At 37.1% G+C, this 17,848-nt stretch overlaps 1 long non-coding RNA gene across 1 annotated transcript; it reads left to right on the top strand.

Annotated features, from left to right (window-relative positions):
* The first annotated feature begins 1,790 nt into the window (after window positions 1–1,790).
* On the top strand, window positions 1,791–15,105 carry LOC149990586 (uncharacterized). Its single transcript, XR_016508596.1, has 3 exons — window positions 1,791–1,861; window positions 10,569–10,705; window positions 15,042–15,105. It is a non-coding gene; the product is annotated as an uncharacterized LOC149990586 (long non-coding RNA).
* Window positions 15,106–17,848: the final 2,743 nt, after the last annotated feature.

Here is a 17,848-nt window from a genome sequence, read left to right as displayed (position 1 = left end):
GCCTCGATTTATTTCACTATTAAAGAAATTTATGAAATGAGCTACAGTGATCTAAGAATAAAAAGCAATAATTAAGAAAAACAAGTACCAAATATTTCAAGAAGAATTAATAAAGATAAAATATAAGATCAATAAATTTGAAAACATAAAAGAAGAAAATACAGTGAAAATACCAATAAAAAGAGCTATTTCTGGCAAGCTTGATCAAGGGAAAAAGGAGAGAAAACACATCTATAAAAATTAGAAATGTAAAAAGAGATGTGACCATAATAAGAGCTTGTAAAATTATGATAAGTAGCTATATAAAACTTTATGCTAATAAAGTCTTGATTACATAAATGTTTTTAGACAAAAGTCAGTCGACACAAACATATTCAAGAATAGAAAATTTAAGTGTGTCAATTGAAATAAAATGTAATTAAAAAAAACTGTATTAAAAAATGGTACCCACTCCAGAGATTTTATGCAACCTTAATCAAGTTATTTCAGCTCTCTGAGCCTCAGGCTCTTTAACTTTAAAATGCAGATAATAATAGTGTTCTACCACAGAGTCATGAGGATGAAATAATGCATTAATGGAATCTAGATAATGCATCTTATAGTACACAAAATAAAGTGTTTACTCCTCCACCCCACCCCACACTGAGTTATTTTGAACATGCTGATCTCTATTTTCTTAACACTGAGTAATGTCTTTCTCTTCATCATTTCTATAACCAACCCTAAAAATGTCTGCAATAATGGCAATCTGGTTTTGATGGCTCTGGGCACTTCTTAGCATGGATCTGTCAAAAATGACTTACCCAAACTTTACTTAGTTGCCCAGACCTTACTGACCCCACTGCTTGCCTTCCTCCACATTACTGACCATATTTGGGCATTTTTGTCACCTTGAAATCCAAATCTCTACTAATGAATTCCTGTTTTCTGGGGCCTTACCTGAAGGAACAGAATAGGGAATATACGTTGAATTTTGATCCTCAAATATGTATTTCCATTGTGTAATAGTAGATTTCTTTATTCAGAAAAAGACATTTGCCATGTGTCCCAAAGGATGATAGAATACCTCATTCATTGTTTTTTTCTAGCTTCTTTCCTTTTCACAATGAATGAGCATCCATTGAACTATCTTTGAAATTCTACTTGTCAGGAAAATAGCCAAAATATTGAAACAGATGTCAAAATTTAGTTTCATAGATTGGAATCATCAGATGGACCTCTATTTGTAGATAGTATTAAATATAATTACATGCTGTAACTAAATTTTAAATCTACTGTTTTCCTTCCAAAACATTTAAAATAATGATTTAATATAAAGGTTTCATTGTTTCAGTGTCTATTACTCATGAATGACTTTTCTTTTGTCTTCATTTTCAAACTTTAAAGAAGTCTTTAATAATTGAATCTCTCCAAAGACATTAAAATTGTAGTCATTCACTGATTCCTCAACCCCTCCATGCTGGAATTAGTACTATTACTTTGAATTTCAAGATTAGGAGCACCTTCCTACCAAGCCTGGCTGATCCTGAGTTAGTTAATCCTGTTCAGGACTGGAGTTAAATCTGTGAGCACAACCCAATTATTTAAGAGTTTGGAATTTGCCATGTTATCCAAGACATAGTATGTATTGATAAGCCCTATAGCTAGACCTGTGTGGTCTTTCAGCCACAAGCTTTCCTAGTGTTGCTTCACCCATCCGTGTCAGTGGGTTTCACTGCTTTTTTTTTTTTTTAACACTCTCTTTTACAGGTTAGTATTGAATTACTCCTGTGATAAAAATGCATCAGCTTGACTGGAAACTTGTTGTCCTGCTTAGGCCTTCTAAGACACCTATCACAAGGAGCTAGATCAACATTGTCTGGTGAGTTCGTATTACAAAAGTAGAGTGTCGCATTGAGACTAAGGGCTTGGGCTACTGAACCACAGGCTTTTGCATAAATCTCAGCTGTATAACTTGACCTAAGTATTCTCTTGAAGCCCCGATTTCCTCACAAGTACAGTGGGGACAACACTTTCTATTCTCACTCTCTATTCTCACTCATATGGTTGTTGTGAAGAATGAATGGGTTAATGAAGACAAATCACCTATAACAGTAACTGGCATGCAGTATATGCTGATTGATATCAACCAGTAAAATTCACTGACTAAAGAGAACTGTGGTATTTTCACATTTAAATTTGAGCCTCGTCTACTGTGTAATAGTTCTAGCTATTTGAGTTGTTCACATCCTTCAGATTATAGGTTCTCTAGTTACATAAAATTTACATATGCTCTACTTGACTTTTTGATATAGGAGTCCAACTGATGTAATCTTTGCATCTCCCAGCACCTGCTCTACACACATTATTCTTCCTTTCCCAGTGCTAGAGCCAATGTTTCTCACCAACAAAAACAGCTGGGGAGCTGGTAATCATGGTACCCAGCCTGACAAAACATTGAACCATGGGACCTCTTTCACAGAGCATGTCCTTCAGATTATGCCTAGGTGAGAAATTAACATACTTATGAAAACAGAGGATCTTTTCTGCTTTCTGAGCTGAATAAATCATGTAGTAGTTCAATTTGCTAAATATAACATTTAAGACTTATCAGTGAGCAAAGCAGAAAACAAGGTATCTCTGCTGTGCCTCCCTCCTAACATCCTATTGAGAAATAAGGAAAGATGCACAGAAACAGTAAATAGACAGCAGTCCATATGTTGAAAGTTCTATCTTTGTGGAATATACACTAAATGTATCTTTCCAGGGAAACAATTAAAGGACGCTTTGAAGAAGGGGGGAAGAAATTTTTCCTTACGTTGGACACTACAGATGAACAACTAATTGCTACAGGAGAACTATACAGAGTGACCATATCTCTCATTTTCTCACAACAGTCCCAGTTTATATCTGCTTTGCTGATATAAGTATTAATAGTGCTCCTTTCACTCTGAAAAGAGTCTCAATTTGAAAAAGATGGTGGCAGAGTAGGCAGCACTGTTATCTGCTTGCTCCCATTGTGGACGGACTTGGAGTACAAACACAGAGAGGAGTGAGTGACTGCGTACTTCAGATAGCACAAACAGAGAAGGGAGTGTGGGAACAGCATGAAAGAGGGCAGAAAACTTGACCCATGTTCTCCAAGTGGAGTCGCAGGGCCTCCCACTCCAGCACCTCTGCCACACCTCACCTGAAAGGGGCAGCTGCTGACTGGCTCATTAGCCAGGATCTGCTTGGAAGCTTCCCCTTGCCATAGGTGCATGGACCAGCAAAGTCCTGGAGGGAGTCAGCGAGAAGGTTTGGTTGAAATAGGTGGAGGTGTGGGAAGACAGTGAATAGCCCAGACTGTGAGAAACTGTATGAACTGAGTCTAGATGGGGACTCCCTTGGCTGGCAACCCTGGGCTGATATCTCTGCACCCTGAGCACTCGCACCAAGGCTCGACCAAACAAAAAAAACAGAACTGTGTTGGGGAGAGGGGACCATATGGGAAAGCTGTGATAGAAATGCAGACACATAGGGACCCCAGGCAGGCAAGTGGCACATGCACGTGTACAGGCAGGAATGCAGGCCAGTGCTACAGCTTGGAGGCAACATAGAGACTTTTTTGGAGGAGCGGAGTCAGGACATGAGTCTGGGAAGAGACTATTGGCATGTGCATGCTGGCCCTCCAGCAAAACAGCACTGCTAGAAAAGCCTGGGGAGGGCTGAGTGTGCCAAAGGATGAGGGGGAAGGGAACTAAACTAATTGTGGCTCACAGCAGAGCTGTAGCAGGCCCACAAGTGAGAGAATAACAACCCAAGAATCAAACTAGATCTCCTCACAGCCAGCCAGCAGGAAAAAAAATTGAAACCCAAGGAATTTTGACCAGGAGAAGATCCAGAAAAAGAAGACAGTGCCTAAAGGTTGTACTGGCATCTCCATAAAAGAACTCAAGACAATGTGGGCAGAGTGACTCTCAATCAACTATCCAGAAGGAAGGATCCACCAAAGAGTAATTGAAATACAACCAGATAGCTTTAAAAAGTGGCATAAAGAACATCCCAAGAGCATCAGGCTCGGGAGATCAAAGAGACTGCACCACTGAATCCCCCAGGTCTCCTATACAGAATCTCATACCACGAAAGCAGGAAATCAAAGCAGAAAATCTAAGAAACAAAAACAAACAGGAAGCATCCAACATGGGGAGACACAGAAACAACCTCCCGATGAAAGGAAAAGAAGAATCCCTAGAAAGAGAGATAGATGGAAAAGACATAAACCAACTATCAGACATGGAATTCAAAAGAATGGTTATAAGAAAGCGAAATGAACTTGACAAACTCAAAGAAAACTACAACGAACTCCATGGGAACTACAAAGAACTCCAGGGAAACTACAAAGAACGCCAGGGAAGCTACAAGGAACTTATGGAGAACTACACCAGCATAAAAAAGGAAATAGAAACTATCAATAAGAACCAAGAAGAAATGAAGAATACAATTTCTGAACTGAAGAACACAGTGGAATCAATCAAAAGCAGGCTAAATCAAGCAAAAGATTGGATCCGTGAGTTAGCAGACAATGCAAAAAAAAATCCTCAGACAATACAACAAAATGAAAAAAAAACTGAATAAGAATGAAGAGGGTGTAAGAGAACTGCAGGACTACATGAAACAAACAAAAAGAAATATTCCAATCATAGGGATACAAGAAGGTGCAGAAGAGGAGCATAGGATATAAAACCTAACTGAAAAAGTAATGACAGAAAGTTTTCCTAACTTGATGAGAGAAAAAGTCATGCAAGTCCAGGAAGCACAGAGGGTCCCAATGAAGATGAATCCAAAAAGGCCCACTCCAAGGCACATCATAATAAAAATGGCAACATTAAAAGACAAAGAGAGAACCCTAAAAGCAGCAAGAGAAAACAGCAAATAACATACAAAGAAGCTCCGATAAGGCTATCAACTGATTTCTCAACAGAAACATTACAAGCCAGAAAAGAATGGCAAAAAATACATCAAGCAATGAAAAACAAAGGCCTACAACCAGGACTACTCTACCCAGCAAGGTTCTCATTCAAAATGGAAGGTGAAATAAGGAGTTTCCCAGATAAAGGAAGACTAAAAGAATACATCTCCACTAAACCAGCATTGCAAGAGAAGCTAAAAAGAATGCTTTAAGAAAGAGAAGAAAAAAACAGAGGGAGAAGACCACAGGTGCAAAGGGAAATGAATAATTACCTGTCAATAATAACCTTAAATGTAAATGGATTAAATGCTCCAATCAAAAGACATAGGGTAGCAGAAGGGATATGAAAACACGACCCAAATATATGCTGTCTATAAGAGACACACCTTAAAACAAAAGATTTACACAGACTGAAAGTGAAGAGATGGAAAAAAGTATTCCAGGCAAATGGACATGAAAAAAAAAAGTTGGGATAGGAATATATATATCAGACAGAACAGGTTTCACAGCAAAGGCCATAAAAATAGACAAAGAAGGACATTTTATAGTACTTAAGGGAACAATCCATCAAGAAGATATAACCCTGGTAAACATATATGCACCCAACATAAAACACCCTAATATATAAGGAAAATACTTAAAGACTACAAGAAGGGTATCAATAGCAACACACTCATAGTAGGGGACTTTAGCACTCCATTGTCAACAATGGACAGATCTTCAAGGCAAAGGAACACAAAGGATATTGAGGCACTGAACAACACACTAGATCAAAGGACTTAACTGATGTATATAGAAGTTTCACCCCAAAGAAGCAAAATATACATTCTTTTCAAATGCACATGGGACATTTTCAAAGGCAGACCACATGGTAGGAACAAAACAAGCCTCAACAAATTCAAAAAAAATTGAAATTATATCAAGCATCTTCTTAGATCACAATGCCTTGTAACTGGAAATCAACATCAAGGAAAAAAATCAAAGACAACAAACTCATGGAGAATGAAAAACATGATATTAAATAATTAATGGGTTAACAATGGCATCAAGGAAGAAATCAAGGAGTTTATGGAAACTAATGATAATGAACACACAACAGTCCAAAACTTATGGGAAACAGCAAAAGCAGTCCTGAGGAAAAAGTTCATAGCAATAAAGGCCTACCTGAAAAGGATAGAAGAATCTCAAATAAAAATCTAACCCTACAGCTATAAGAACTAAGACAACAACAACAAACAAAGCCCAGGGCTAATAGAAAAAACAAAATCATCAAGATCAGAGCAGAATTAAATGACATAGAGACTAAATAAAAAATTCAAAAGATCAACAAAAGTAGGAGCTGGTTCTTTGAAAACATAAACAAAATCGACAAGCCTTTGGTCAACGTCATCAAGAAAAAAAGAGAGAGACTCAAATAAACAAAATCAGAAGTGAAAGAGGAGAAATCACGACCTATATCACAGGAATACAAAAGATTATAAGAAATTACTACGAACAATTGTAATTGCAAGAAACTTGACAACCTAGATGAAATGGAAAATTTCTGGAAACATATAATCTTCCAAAACTGAATCAAGAAGTAGAAAGCCTGAACAGACAAATAACAAGTGAAATTGAAACAGCAATAAAAAAAACTCCTAGCACACAAACACCCTGGACTAGATGGTTTCACAGGTGAATTTTACAAAACATTTAGGGAAGAACTAATTCCTACCCTTCTAAAACTATTCCAAAAAGTTCAAGTAGAGGGAAAACTCCCAAATTCTTTCTATGAAGCCAGTATTACCCTAATTCCAAAACCAGGTCAAGACACAACAAAGAAAGAACACTACAGGTCAGTATCACTAATGAACATAGATGATAAAATCCTCAACAAAATATTGGCAAACCAGATCCAGAAACATGTTAAAAAGATCATACACCGCAATCAATTAGGATTCATCCCAGGGATGCAAGGGTGGTTTAATATTTGCAAATCAATAAATGTAATACACTGCATAAACAAAATAAAAGACAAAAAAAATCACACGATCATATCAATAGATGCAGAAAAAGCATTTGATAAAGTACAACACCCATTTATGATGAAAACACTCATCAAAATGGGAATAAAGGGAGCATACCTCAACATAATTAAGGCTATATTCTAGAAAACTGAAGCCAACATCATACTCAATAAACAAAAATAAAAGCTTTCCCCCTAACATCAGGAATAAAAGAAGAATGTCCACTCTCTCCATTCCTATTCAACATATTGTTGGAAGTTCTAGCAATAGCAATCAGAGAAGAAAAATAAAATAAAAGGCACCCAAATTAGAAAAGAGGAAGTAAAACTGTCATTATTTGCAGATGACATGATAGTGTACATAGAAAACCCTATAGACACAACTAAAAAACTACTCGACATAAGTGAATTTGGCAAAATAGCAGTGTACAAAGTCAATATGCAGAAATTGAAGGCATTTCTGTACACCAACAATAAAATATCAGAGATAGAAACTAAGAAAACATCCCATTTACTAAAGCAACAAGAAACATCAAAGAATAAACTTAACCAAAGAGATAAAAGACCTGTACTCGGAAAACTACATAACACTGAAGAAAGAATTAAGGAAGATACAAATAAATGGAAGAAAATACCATGTTCTTGGATGGGAAGAATCAACATCAATAAAATGTCCATACTACCCAAAACAATTTACAGATTCAATGCAATCCCTATTAAAATACTAGTGACATATTTCACAGACCTAGAACAAATACTTCAAAATTTATATGGAACCAGAAAAGACCCAGAATAGCCAAAGCAATTTGAAACAGAAGAACACAGCAGGAGGAATTACAATACCAGACATCAAACTATACTAGAAAGCCTCTGTGATCAAAACAGTCTGGTACTGGCATAAGAACAGACATAGATCAATGGAACAGAATACAGAGTCCATAAATAAACCCAGGTCTATATGGTCAACTAATATTTGACAAATGGGGAAGGAACATAAAATGGAGTGAGAAGAGCCTCTTCAACAAATGGTGCTGGGAGAACTGGACAGGGATGTGTAAAAAAAAATGAAACCAGACCACCAACTTACACCACACAACAGAATAAACTCAAGATGCATCAAAGACTTAAATGTAAGATGTGACACCATAAAAGTCCTAGAGGAAAACATAGGCAGAAATTTTTTAGATATCTCATGTAGCAATATTTTCACCGATACATCTCCCAAGGCAAGGGAAATAAAAGAAAGAATAAACAAATGGGACTACATCAAACTAATGAGTTTCTACTCAGCAAAAGAAAACATCAGCAAGATGAAAAGGAAACCAACCATATGGGAAAACATATTTGCCAATGATACCTCAGACAAAGGATTGGTCTCCAATATATATAAAGAACTTACACATCTCAATACCAAGAAGGCAGACAGCTTAATTCAAAAATGGGCAAAGGACCTGAACAATCACTTCTCCAAGGAGGATACACAAAGGGTCCATAGACACATGAAAGAATGCTCAACATCGCTAGCCACCAGAGAGATGCAAATAAAAACCACAATGAGGTTCCACTTTACACCTGTCAGAATGGCCATTTTTAACAAATCAACAAACAACAATTGCTGGATAGGATTTGGAGAAACGGGAACCTTACTGCACTGTTGGTGGGAATGCAAACTGGTGCAGCCACTATGGAAAACAGTATGAAATTACCTCAAAAAACTAAAAGTGGAACTGCCTTTTGAACCAGCAATTCCACTGCTAGGATTATACCTGAAGATTCCTGAAACACCAATTCAAAAGAACTTATGCAATCCTATGTACATAGCAGTGCTGTTCACAATAGCCAAGTGCTGGAAACACCCTAAATGCCCATCTGTAGAAGAGTGTTTTAAAAAATTGTGGTCATTTACACAATGGAATTGTATGTAGCAGAAAGAAAGAAGGAACTCCTGCCATTTGTGACAACATGGATAAAACTAGAGAGAATTATGCTCTGTGAAATAAGCGAGGCAATGAAAGAGAGATGCCATATGATATCACCTAATACAGGAGACTAATAAACAACACAAACAAATGAAAAAAATTGAACAAGGAACAGAATAACAGTTATCAGGGGGGAGGGGAGAGGGAAAGAAGGGGGGTAAGTAGGGGAAAGGTCTAGTCAAAGAACATGTATAAGTGACACATGGACATGGACAACGGGGTGGGGAATGACTGTGGGAGAAGGGGTGGACTGGGTGGGGGGGAGCAGTGGAGGAAACAATGGGATAACTGTAATTGAAAAACAGTTTTTAAAAAAGAGTCCCAATTTGTGTGATATACAGGCTCTATAAGACTACAGAGTGCCCCAATATAGCATACAAGATTTATTAGTGGCCTCAATATATATTAATACACATTTTAACAACTTTACATAAAAGTCACACAATCTTCACCTCTAGTATCATTAACTGCTTTGGCTCACCTGAAAAGTATATACTGTCAATTATGAACTAGCTAACATTTGTTCCTATTCCTACTCATACTTTTTCAGATGCTAGAACACCTCTAAAACAACATTCTGGGGAAAATGAGGCAGAGGATGAATCACCACAGGGAAGAGTTTTGATCTCTGAAAAATGTTTTATTTCTCAGAATGGTGAAACATTTAGACTTTATGCTTGTTTGCAAAAGCGAATGAGAACATGTATTAAACAAGAAGAGGAAGAAAAAAGAAAAAAAGAAAACTCAAGCTGAGATCAAGAAAAACTTACAAATGGAGGAGTAAAACAAGCAAATAATGACATGTGAAAATAATCTAATACAGCAAAATAAAATAAAATAAAATTCCACATTAAAGAAAATAGTTGACAAAATGTAAAAAAGAATTCAAGCAGTAAAGTAGAAATAAATGAAAGAAATAGTAATAACAGAAAACACTATGTGATTTAGAAAACCAAAGAATTATAGGTTTTAAAAGAAACTAGAATAATAGAAACCCAAACAGTAAAGAAAAGTAAAATAGAAGAAAATGTTCCCTTTATCATAACAGAGGTGAGTATGTGGATTTAAAGTATTCATTAATATTCATATAAAATTAATGCTAATTACCTTGGGACATCTTTGCAAAAACTTTAAATATTAATATTAAATTTACAAATTCTCTAGTCATCAAAATGAGAAGAATGCTTACTGACAAAAACAGGAAAAAAATCAACCTTAAATGCAGTTTTCTGCCGAGGGAGGAAAAAAACTAAACACAGGAAGAAAACGAAGAAATGCCTGTCATATTTTGGGGGATAAAAAATTGTGACCCAAGATTTCTACTCAACTGACTTGTCACATGTGTGGGAAGAAAACAATAATCTTCTAAAGCAATGGTATCAGCCTCTCCTTTTTTTCTTTTCATGGCACCCATGAAAGAATGTTTTTATAGCATAATAAGGTAAGTAGATGTGGCTATTCACAATAAGAAACTATTATCCTGAAAATTCTGGTGACTCAATCTGTAACTTACCACCCTGGATCTGAAGGGAGTCAATTCCTCAGCACACCTCACCCATTTTTGGTACAACCTTATACTGTGGCACACAACTTGGGAAGCCCTCTTCTCAGATATACAAGGATTAACAAAATATAATTCTTGTTTTCTCTTCAGTAGAAACTATTTCAATGGTACCTCAACTGAAAGAGAGGTGAATGTAGAACCCGAGAATGGTATTTTGAAGATGACTGGAAAGACACTCAAACCAGCAAAATGGAAATGTCAAGCATGAGCAATTGCTAGAAATACAGGTAACAACATTGACTTCAAAATCCTAAATGTGTTCTGGAAAGTTACTTTACTAAATAAAAATTGTACATCTATTATTCTGAGTTGATAACTATATATTGGCTTAATACCAGAAGTGCTATTAACCCAAACTACCCTGGCTGGTTTGGCTCAGTGGATTGAGCGTCGGCCTGCGAGCTAAGTGTCGCTGGTTCGATCTTCCAGTCAGGGCACATCAGAGAAGGAAAACTCTGATTCCAAAAAACCTCCGCTGCCTTGCAGCATACCTCTTCAGGGGAAAGGCTAAGGGAGTAAACCCCGACAGAAAATCCAGAGCCGGAGTCCCTAAGGCGGTTTGACGTTGTAGTCAACACCGGCAACTCCTGCAGCGCACCTGAAGCCAAGCTGTATTGACTCCGTCTTTCCCTTGGATCCTTCAGCTGTGAAGAGAGGGGGGGTCTGCTGCATGGGCAACAGCAGACCCTCCGTATCACCCTGCCCAGGCTCTGTAGCTTCAGCTTCACTGGAGAGGACACTCCAGCGTCATCGCAAGATGTCGATTCAACACGGGAGGAGACAGATACCATGTCACTCCCGAGTCGGACTGCACAGCCATTCTCGGCGGTGCAGATAGACTCTTAAGAAGCTACACCATCGTCTCTCGAGGCTCTGTAGCTTCAGCTTCACTGGAGAGGACACTCCAGCTTCATCGCAAGATGTCGATTCAACACGGGAGGAGACAGATACCGTGTCACTCCCGAGTCGGACTGCACAACCATTCTCAGCGGTGCAGATAGACTCTTAAGAAGCTACACCATCGTCTCTCGAGACGGACGGCTGCCAACGACGATATTAACCCAACCAATACTGCTCATCCAAATGGACATACTACCCAAAGTAACCTATAGATTCAATGCAATTTCTATCAAGATACCAATGGTGTATTTCACAGAACTAGAACAAATATTACAAAAAAATTTTATGCAGAACCACAAAAGACCCTGAATAGCCACAGCAATCTTGAGAGAAAAGAGCAAAGTTGGAGGAATCACACTGATATCAAACTAAACTACAAGGCTGTAGTAATCAAAAGAATACCTCTGCACTCTCATTTTTAATATATTACTGGGTACTTCATCAATATTTTTGTGTGTGCTTTATCTTCTCTAATAATCCCTTAACTGTCAGGGATTCTATGATTCTGTCTTGGCCACATTACCTTTCTACTCTTAGCAATCTGTCTGGATAAACTCAACCACTGGAATGGCGTCAAAACCTACCTGCATATTTTTCAATCTCAAAAACAATACCTTTATGCCAGATCTGTCTCTTGAAATTTATACTCCTATCTAACTGCTTATTTCCTTTTCTACTGTGATACTTAATCTATATCTTACATTTATTAAAACATGCTTGATTTTCTTCCCAAACCTGCTCATCTGTCAGCTTTCCACATGTAAATAAATAACACCAACATCCACCTATATCTCAGGCCAAAACATTAGGGTCATTCTTGATGATTTCTCTCTTTTCTTCATGGATGACATCCAATGTATTAGCAATGAGGCCAAAGCTACCTCGCAAGTAGATCCTTCTTTCCTCTTTGCTGGCTCTCTCCAATCTATTCTGCCCATAGCAGCCAAAGTGCTCTTTTGGAAACACTTTTCATATTGTATCATTGTCCTTCTTTAACCTCCCAAAGTGGCCCCATGCCTAATTAACATTTGGTTATGATTAAGATTTCTTTAAACAACTTACAAGGCCCATTATGATGTGGCTTCTGATTACATCTACAGTTTTTTCCATTCCCTTTGACTCCTTTCACATTTTACAGTCAAGAAAAATGCAAATATGCTGTGCCCCTTTTCAGATGGGCTTTGTACAGACTTTGACTTTTTCCTGAAGCATTTCCCTCTTCTACTCATATTTTTTGTCATTGTTATTGTTATGGCTCACTCCTAATTTTACAGCAGTGTACTTCACCTATGTCAAGAAGTAATTTCTGACCACTAACCCCCTACAATCTGCTATTATCAGCACACAAAGAAGAGGGCTGAAATAGTTTGTTTACACATGTAAATCCTCTCTCTGTCTGACTGTGAGCTCTGCGAGAACAGCAATTCTGTCAGTTTTATTTACTTCTGTCTAGCACAGGGACATCTTACTCAATCTTTCTTGAAACAAATAATTAACTGAATGAGTGATTTTGAGGCCAGTTTCTTCAAAGCTCTAAAAGCTCCATACTGGTAACTTGAAGGCTGCAGTAGAGGAAGAGGAGGTATAAAAGATGAGAGAAGGTAATAGAAGGAAGGTTCTAGCACCTCAACTTCAATTCAAATATAGAAACTGCACTTTTATCCATACAGCATACAAAACTTTTGTTTCTGATTTTGTTTAGAGAAGATTTTGCCAAGGAAAAATTTGAAGAAACAACTGAACTTCATGATATTGAACATCCCCGAAAGCTCTGAATTCTGTGATTTTTGTGAAATTGCAGTAAATTAAATAGCTTGAATAAGATAAAGGCATTAGATTTCATTCTATTTACATACAAAAGTGTCTTCAAAAAGATATGTCCTAGACTTAGAACAGTTCCAAACAATTCACCAAAACATTAACATTACTATATGAGATAAACTATTTCTAGGAGGATATAATTTTTTTTCAAGAGTGCATATCCTGCCTACAAATTACTATGTCATGCCTGCAGAACCAGAATACCATTTTCTTCAAACTGTTATTCAGACCCATGATAGTTTCATTTTTAGTTAGTAACCCAAATAAACTTATAAAATCCATAGCCTTTCTCTTGCCTGTGGGAGCCTCTTGAATCAGAAAATGTGACTGAATATAAAAGGAAATATTCAGAAAGACAATTGTACAACTAATTAAATCACTAGCCTCTTCCCTCAGAGGTTAATGAGCATCCCAAGAAGGGATCACAAGGCCAAAGTTAGACATTTTAGACGTGAGAAAAATAGGTATTGTAATCTTGTTATTAAAAATTATTAAAGCTCTTCTCTCTCTCTCTCTCTCTCTCTCTCTCTCTCTCTCTCTCTCTCGCTCTCTCTCTCTCGCTCTCTCTCTCTCTCTCTCTCTCTCTCTCTCTCTCTCTCTCTCTCTCTAATGCTTTCATATTATGAAGCATAGGACTCATGAAGAGTCAGGGCTTTGGAGACAATATGGCATGAATTTTCTGCTTATTGAATGTGGAAAGAAGCCCAGGGAAGGGAAACAACTCACCCCAGATTATTGAAGCTGTAGAAAGAAGACTGGCTGTTAGGTCTAACTACTCTTAATTGGATAATTTGTCTTTGATACAAAATTTTAATCTATTCCTATTTCTGAAAAAATATAATAATCTAAGACAGAATAATATTCCCCATTAAGCAGTGTGGCACAATAGAAAGAATATAGGTTTTAGAGGAAGGTAGATCTGGGTTTGAGTTCCAGTTAGGTCTCTTGCTAGTTCCTTTAAGCTTTGGGCCTCAGTTTCCTCCCCTGAAAAACTAACATGAAAATATCAACTATGGCAGATTACACTTTTCAAATATGGCTACAACAACATCTCCCATTTGCACTCTTTTCTACAATGTGACCTGAATACTCCTACCATCAATAAATGGACCTCTGTCCTTTCCCCTACCAATCTAGTTGGATTTATGATAGCTTTGAGCATTATAGGGCAGCAGAGTAATGTCACGTGACTTTCAAAGCTACAATTGAAATGGCCTTGAAAATTCTACCAGGTTTTCTTAGGACATTTCCTTGGAGGAAGGTAGCTGCCAGGTATAACGTCAAACTGCGGCTCTGCATGATGAGTATGGTGAACTGGTGAATAGTCTTCTCTCTGATTCCAGCCCACAGCCAGCATCAACTGCTACCCACGGAAGTGAACCATTCTCAATATTTACAACAGTTGAACCTTCAAATAACTGAACCCCCCACTGACATTTGGCTGCAGGGGCATGAGAAACTCTAAGAACTAAACAACTGATCCCTTCCTGCATTCCTGACCAGTTAACTCACATGCATTGGAAAAAGTTTTTGTTGACTCTAAATGTGGGGTCATTTGTTCTGCAACAACAATAAGCAGAGCACAAATGATATAGCAATTAAAAGGTAAAGCACACAGTAGAGTGCTTACCAGAACAAAGAGACAAACATAGCTAGTTATTACTGAATTTCATTAAAGTATGCATTCAGTTTTTATATAAGGTCGTTGCAATTTCTCATGATACCCAATTTAAATTTAACTTCAGGAACATATGAGTGGTTCAAGTTCATTTTGGGGCCCTTATGTTTTTCTGATTCACTCTCTTGCCCTCACTAATACTCTCATTTTTTTTCTTTTTCTAGGTCTTGGTCCTGGTCACTTGAAGATGACTGTAGTCTAAATAAAAAAAAAGAATGCCTTATATTTGAATCGTCGTCGTCGGCAGCCGTCCATCTCGAGAGACGATGGTGTAGCTTCTTAAGAGTCTATCTGCACCGCCGAGAATGGCTGTGCAGTCCAACTCGGGAGTGACACGGTATCTGTCTTCTCCCGTGTTGAATCGACATCTTGTGATGACGCTGGAGTGTCCTCTCCAGTGAAGCTGAAGCTACAGAGCCTGGGCAGGGTGATATGGAGGGTCTGCTGTTGCCCATGCAGCAGACCCCCCCTCTCTTCGCAGCTGAAGGGTCCAAGGGAAAGATAATAATAGATACTATTATATCATATAGGAAGTATATTGTAGTACGACATTAGAAAAATTCTCGCAGTGCAGATATGTGTCTACATATAAAAATTAATATCCACTTATGACAAACACATATGCCTCTATGTAACAAATGTATGTAAACTATATGCCTAGAGCATATACATAAAGCCACACAATGTAAATGAATTGCATCTGATCAGTTGTCCTTCTAACATATGAAAAACTAATAGTGTTCTGTATCATAAAGAGAAAATATTTACTTCCTAAATAACGATGAGAATATTTACAGTATAATGAATAAGCTAGGACTCTTGTTCACAAGAAATATTATTAAACAAAAATGAATATCATCTTAAATGCAGTAATATGGCTATTTGCCTGCATATCACAGAACCCAACAATAGCCATATCTCTTCTCTAAATAATAGTTGTGCAGTGAAAACTACTAAAAGTTAGCATGAATAAACAGAGCTAGGAGCTAACTCAATGTCCAGGCTGAGAAATTTCCAATTCACTAGGCTTCTCTTGAGAATCTAATGTTCATCCTCACCCTGTTCTTATACCTCCCATCCCTGAACATATTATGAATAAGGAAAACTTTTGTCTATTGCTGTGGATAGAAGGAAGGCAACCTCACTTATGGACTGCACACTATGTACCAGGCATAATACCGCTATTTCATATGTCGATATTATTTCATTCTCTGAGTAAGGTATTGTGAAGCAAGAGAAAATTTGGATATGTGTGTAGTAGTAGTACAAGTAAGCAATCATTCTCTTTATAGATCAATAAAATATTAATCTTAGAAAAAAGTATTAGAGATAATCTAATCCAGTGATTTTTAAGCAGATTTTGGCCTCAGTACTATCAATATAAATAACACATTATCACTAATAGTATATCTTATGATAACCAGAAACCTGAGGAGAGTAGAACAATGTAAAGTTTGAGAAATAAAAATCATCCAGGATATTGGGTATTCTCCTTTGGATGCATGTTTCTGCCCTCTCTATCCCTCCACCTGTCAGTCCCATTTGAGAATCATGAAGTAACTGAACACTCTCTCTTTGCAAAGAAGACAGTTGGAACATTATGCCAATTGAGAGGAAGTGATTCAGCCAAAGCACACACTAAAAGATTGGGTTACAGGTGGGTTTACAATCCTTGTCATCTCTATGTTCTTTCTACTAGGACATTGCTTACCTCTCTTTCAAACTGTGCACTAATATCAGCATTTTCAAAAATGTTGGATTTGATAACTGATCATGCCATCCTTATATAAGCAGAGCATATTGTGTCCAGAATTCAAGTTCTATTAGCAGAAGGGCCCGGGTGGTCTTCATATTTTAGTCAATGTCTCATTTGCAAGATAAAGCCCAGAACATTGATGCTCCAGTCATCATCTGTAATTCTGGACAAATGAGAGAAACCCTATGCATATTGATTACTCACATTGCAAAATTGAAGTTGATGGGGGAAATTTGGGACAGTCATATCCTCCATTGGTATTAAAATTATAACCTGAATTGCTATGTGAACATAAATCAAAGTATTCTAGCACTTGCAAAAATTATGTAATGGATGTCCACTCCCTCAGAAATGTATTCTTTATGCTCATTATGTTGATTGACTTTTTTACATGAATGTACACATGGAAAGCAGATATATTTTATTCGATTCTATGGCTCTTATTTGTATTCTTTTACTAATGCATTATAGTAGAGCATTAAATTTATTTTAATGCCACCAGAATAGAAAATTAGCTCCTTCCAGTGGCTTATTTCACCTTTATAAATTGTCTACATCAAATTCAATCACTGGACAACAAAACCATTTGATTTTCTGTATTGATGGTGAATGATGCAGTTCAGTGGTCCACAAATATCTTGGCATTCAAATTCATGAGAGATTCTACTTTCCTCTGAAAAAAAAAAACACCTTTGAGCCAAATGAGCTACACCATTACAATCTAATTAGGTATTTGGTCCAAAGCAATTTAAAAGAATTAGTAAACACATTCATCTTAGTTCTCCCAGATTATAAGTCAAGACTCCTGCAAACTTACTGAAGAGAAGACACTGCCCACTTACTCAATGGCAGGAGATACTTTCCTTCTTATGACTTTTATTGTTTGATTTGTTTTTTGTGTCCTCAGGTTCTTAACCAGTATCACTTAGTAAACCCTAAACATGATCTTTACTGGTTACAAAATAGTATTCAATCTGAGCTTTTGGTCCTACCTCCTTCTTGCATACCATCCATCTCATCGATGTGACGTTATTCATGTCCTACAACAAACAATAACCCTTCCTTTATAATACTAATTAAGATTCCCTTGGACTGTAACATTTTCTTACATATGACTTTCCACTTCTCATTTCCATCACCATCTTTCAGTATCCTTATTTATAGGGGAAAAAAAGTGACAGTGTTTATCTATTCTAAAGCAAAGCTAGTGATCAC

The sequence above is a fragment of the Furipterus horrens genome, unplaced genomic scaffold (genome assembly GCF_987537825.1).
Source record: "Furipterus horrens unplaced genomic scaffold, mFurHor1.1.pri manual_scaffold_17, whole genome shotgun sequence".
Taxonomy (NCBI): domain Eukaryota; kingdom Metazoa; phylum Chordata; class Mammalia; order Chiroptera; family Furipteridae; genus Furipterus; species Furipterus horrens.
Note: the sequence above shows the minus strand (reverse complement) of the source record. Positions and strands in the feature narration are given on the sequence as shown.